The sequence below is a fragment of the Danio rerio genome, chromosome 16 (genome assembly GCF_052040795.2).
Source record: "Danio rerio strain M-AB ecotype USA chromosome 16, GRCz13ab, whole genome shotgun sequence".
Taxonomy (NCBI): Eukaryota; Metazoa; Chordata; class Actinopteri; order Cypriniformes; family Danionidae; genus Danio; species Danio rerio.
Window position 1 is genome coordinate 33,022,985 of NC_141036.1, and position 5,234 is coordinate 33,028,218.

Consider the following 5,234-nt stretch of genomic DNA (forward strand, 5'->3'; position numbering starts at 1 on the left):
AAAGACTCACGTGGATTCCGGTCAGAAAGGTAAGCTTTTTACTGCTTGTGTTCTGTATAATTAGCGAATTTAGAGCTTAAAACATTTCCACGGTGTTTGGTTGTAACAGCGTTTAGTAATTTAAAACAGTTTGATACGAAATGTAACTTGCTTTAAGAAACACGACTGGAGCTAATGTATGCTAACGCTAACAGTTACAAACACGTCTGAAAGTTCCTTTTCCTTTTACACAATGTTAGATTGTAACGTGTGTAGTAACTGAACACTATTTTAATTATTTTAAAGAAACATGAAACGAATTTGTGTGTATGCTAACTTTGCGTTAAAGAAAGTTTCTGTAGACGAATCCATTAACTAACAAGGCAAAACGTGTTTTTTTCCTGATTTAACATTATAAAGTTCCGTGGATGTTGAAAAAATCATTGTACAGGCGTATACTTATCCAACAGTATTAATTCTGTGATTATGTGTAAATAAAAACTAATCGGTTTGGATTAATAAAATATTATTGTTTATCTTGTTTATGCAGTTAGTCACGAAAATGATCGAAACTCGACTGTTTACTATTCTCATTAAATTATCCAAGAGAAATATATTACTATGCACTTTAATTCATATGTGTTAGCCTATGTGAATCAATTATATCTTTTGTTCAAGCTGTAATGGTCAGTTAATGTAAAACTGAACGTCTTGAAGCAGATTTTGATGTTTTTTTTGTTTTTTATGTTATTGACAGTGATAAATTCTGATTTAAATGAATGGGTAACAATATTTGTTGGTTAAGTCTCATTGTTCTTGTTTAACAAAGGTTAGTGAGATCATTTTGCAGCACATCACGACCAAAGAAGTCAATGGCACACTCTTTTGAACGTGAATAGGCATGGTATAGTTGTGTGCTAAAAGTCCATTATAAGCTGTAAACTGCTGATATATTTTCAACATAGATTGAGCTTTTCAGACATTACATTACTAATTGCTTCACAAACAGCTGAAATGGTTTATTGTTATTGGCTTTCATCATCAAACATTTTTCACAATGGTAGGTTAATCTTCATGGGTACAGAATAATGCATGTGCTTGACCATCTTACAAATCTATGTCTCAGATTCATAAGGCTGTCACTCTGCATGAATCTCCGAATAAATCTTGTGCAACCTTCTGTGTACTGATTATTTACACTATAGGTATTATATGCATTAATTAACTTTGATAGTATTTCGGGATTTGAACTTTTCTTTACGGGAGGTTAACAACAATGTGATGTTTTATTATAGATGCATATGAGGAAGCTCGACTCAAACATCCACACGCAACTGTGATTTCTGACTGGTAGACAGATGAGGATGATGATCGCCTGTCATACATCTAAAGACAGAACAGGTTTGTTTGCAATTATTTTAACACACATACTGTCAACATTATGTCATTGATCTATTACAACCTGTGAGTTTTGCCCTGGCACTATACTAAAGTGATGTTTTGTTTTGTAAATGTATCTGATCCAGGGACAGTATAGACACATCTATACCGTGATGAAGAAAAATTACTTGGAACAAAGAGGCTGGATAAAAGGCAGGTATGAAGATTTCAGAAATCAATGCAGCACCACAAGTACCATCACCATCAATGACTATGGCAGAAATCTTAAGACCACCATCAAGATGCACAGATACTGTACATTCCAGTACACCAGGCGTGTCCAAACTACGGCCCGCGTGGCTTTTTATAAATATCAATAGAATCTGGCCCGCTATACAAAAATGAACGTAATTCAATAAATAACCACCGGGTGTCGCTATTACATGCATTCAATTAAGCAGCAGTTCTTGTTATGATCTATCTATCTATCTATCTATCTATCTATCTATCTGTCTGTCTGTCTGTCTGTCTACACACAGTTGAAGTCTGAATTATTAGCCCCTCATTGATTTATTTCTTCTTTTTTAAATATTTCCCAAATGATGTTTAACAGAGCAAGAACATTTTTACAGTATGTCTGATAATATTTTTTCTTTTGGAGAAAGACTTGTTTTATTTCGGCTAGAATAAAAAGCGGTTTAAATTTTTTTATGAACCATTTTAAGGTCAAAATTATTAGCCCCTTAAGTCTTCAGAACAAACCATTGTTATAAAATAACTTGCCTAATTACCTTAACTTGACTAGTTAACTTAATTAACCTAGTTAAGCCTTTAAATGTCACTTTAAGCTGTATAGAAGTGTCTTAAAAATATCTAGTCAAATATTATTTACTGTCATCATGGCAAAGATAAAATAAATCAGTTATTAGAAATGAGTTACTAAAACTAATATGTTTAAAAATGTGTGGAAAAAATGTTTAACTCTCCGTTAAACAGAAATTGGGGAAAAAATAAACGGTGGCTAATAATTTAGGGGGGCTAACAATTCTGACTTCAACTGTATATATATATATATATATATATATATATATATATATATATATATATACATACACACACACACACACACACACACACACACACACACACACACACACACACACACGTGTGTCTGTGTGATGTATGTAAAATTCGGCCCACGACAACGTTTGTTTTTTTGCATCTGGCCCTTGGCCCAATAAGTTTGGACACTCCTGCAGTACACCTATGAACATTTACAGTCTTTGTTCTAGTGAGATCAAGACAGAACTTATTGCATCTCGTGATGTCTTTGTAAGAATTGAAGACATCACTAAATTTGTTAAGGTTTAATGCAGCTAGAAAGTAAAGATCAACTAGAGAATATCAGCAGTGTCTAACCCACTGTTGTATTTACAGAAGTTGTATGAGAATAAGCTACAGGTTGATTTATACTAATCTGTTATTTTTCTTTTTTAGCACGACTGACTGAAGTTTTAAAATCATGCAACGTCATAAAGCAGCAGCTGGGCCTGATTCTCACAAAACCAAAACAGACGTGATGAAATTCCAGATGTAAACACATTTGACCTTCCTTTGGCCAATTTGATTTGGAAAAGCTTGAAAATCAACTAAAGGAGCAGCCTGAACAAATGAAGAAACTGGTAAGTTCAAGCTCTTGCTAATTTCAAAGTGTTTTAAGTTTATTTGTTTTTTTTGATAGTTTTTTTGCTTCGTAGGTAGCCTACTTTTTTCCTAATTTTTTTCTCTTTTTTTTACATTAGTACTTGTTCACTACTAATTATCTGTTTATCTTTTAATCACAGATGGAGTGAGGACAAATGTCCATACCACGCCACTGATAAAGAAGTGGAAAAATGCATTACAAGGTAGCTACAACTTGCCCCTGACAGGGATGGAGGAAGAAAGAAGAGAAAGCTAATGTGTCAAATGTCTACATCACTATTTTGTTTTATTTTTTAAACAACATTTTAAGTGTATTAGGATGTTCCCTGATACTTGAACAATTTGTTTCTTTCATTTGCATTTATATATATATGTATATGTATATATATGTGTGTGTGTGTGTGTGTATATATATGTATGGTATGTATGTATGTGTGTGCGCCAAATTCTGAAGAAAGAAACATCTTGATACATTTTTAATAAACGTAATACAAATAAAATTATAAATATAAAATTGCACAAGACGTGTGTATATATGAAATGTATATGTTTGTGCAATTGATTTTGTTCAAGTTTATTTAAAAAAAAAAGTTTGACTTTATACTTCTGCAATTATATATATATATATATATATATATATATATATATATATATATATATATATATATATATATATATATATATTTGTTTGTTTATTATTATTTTAATGTTTTATTAAAAATGTTTCAAGATGTTTCTTCAGAATTCTGCAGTACTTTTTACAAGTTTGACTTGGATATTTTACGGATTGTCATTGGTATTTTTAAGATGTTTCTTGCTATATCTTAAATTGGTTTCTATATTTAGGTTTATATAAAATTTAGCTGTTTTTTACAAATTTTTTATTCAAGTCTATTGGGGAAAACAGGGTTGTTTTAAAAAACATCTGTGTTTGTGTGTAATTTTTAGATAATTTGTTTAAATCTTTCTGTTTCTTTATTGTGTTGTTTTATTGTTGTTTTTATATTGATATTCTTGTGCACTACAAAATTATTTATAAAATTTTAGTACTATTTTTTTCATGCAATCAATAAACGTTTAACATTTATTTATTTTGTCATTTGTCTGATTATTTTCGTTACAGAATATGTATGCAGTTTGCACTTTATTCAAAGGTTAAACGCAGTGCTTACACTTTGTGTTTACATTATAGCCGGTGTTTGCTGTTATATAAATTCAAATGGTTGTAATACCATATATCAAGTACCAATGTAATACCAAAAGGTTTTATAAGGTGTATAAATACGGAGTCGCGCCAGCTCCGGGCCGCAGCGCACATTACCCTCGCGCCGATTCCGGCGCGGATGCGCAGCGTCGGCTCGCTTACGGCCGCCGCATCTGGCCCGCTTGATTCGGGCCGGAATCGGGCAGTGAGTCCACAGGCATCCGGCCCGAGTCCGGCAGCCAAAGTTGGGCCGAGGGGTTAGTCTCCGGCAGGCGACAATCTAGCCGGAACTGGCCCGAGTGTATTTTGCTATCTGGGTTACCTGTTGTGCAAATGTAAATAGTGTTGTGAGAAATGCACCACAGCGACTGAGAAAAACTGTAAGCAGACTGATCTAGGTCACCTAAACACAAAAAAATAAACAAATAATAAATAAATAAATAAATAAATAAATAAGCTTAACTTTCAGGTTTATCCTCTGGACATGACAGCTTGCGAACATCCCGGTAGAATAGAACCCAGACGACAACATGTAGACAACAGTTGCACACGGAATTAATTACACCTTCAAACTGTTAAAACAGACTGAAACGCTCTTGAACCATACCTTAACATGAAGTTCTCAAAATAAAATCATTATACCTGATACCCGTAAAATAGTTGAAGCGTACAGTTGTGTTAAAACTAAGTTCAATGATGCAACAATATTATTTGATGTCCCTTTACGTCGCACTAACTTGCATGGGCTACGTGCAACTACTTATATCCAATACAAACAGATTTTCAAGGTTAACATTACTATGTTCGTAATTTTATACAGAAAGCCTATTTTCAAGTCGAAATAACACCACCAACCGTTTTAATTGTCTCGCTTTTGTATCATCAGGGGACACGCCCTCTATATATATGAACTCATGAATATTCTATGAGGCTCCGCCCAAGCTAAAAAAAGTTCTAGGAAGAAACT

At 33.1% G+C, this 5,234-nt stretch overlaps 1 long non-coding RNA gene across 3 annotated transcripts; it reads left to right on the top strand.

Annotated features, from left to right (window-relative positions):
- LOC147840318 (uncharacterized) lies at nucleotides 1–4,150 on the top strand. 3 transcript variants are annotated; one of them, XR_015511508.1, is made up of 5 exons: nucleotides 1–29; nucleotides 1,275–1,380; nucleotides 1,506–1,576; nucleotides 2,857–3,041; nucleotides 3,204–4,150. It is a non-coding gene; the product is annotated as an uncharacterized LOC147840318 (long non-coding RNA). The 3 variants fall into 3 exon arrangements; XR_015511510.1 differs by having other exon boundaries at nucleotides 1,506–1,572; XR_015511509.2 differs by lacking the exon at nucleotides 1–29 and adding an exon at nucleotides 1,068–1,184.
- The last annotated feature ends 1,084 nt before the right edge of the window (nucleotides 4,151–5,234 follow it).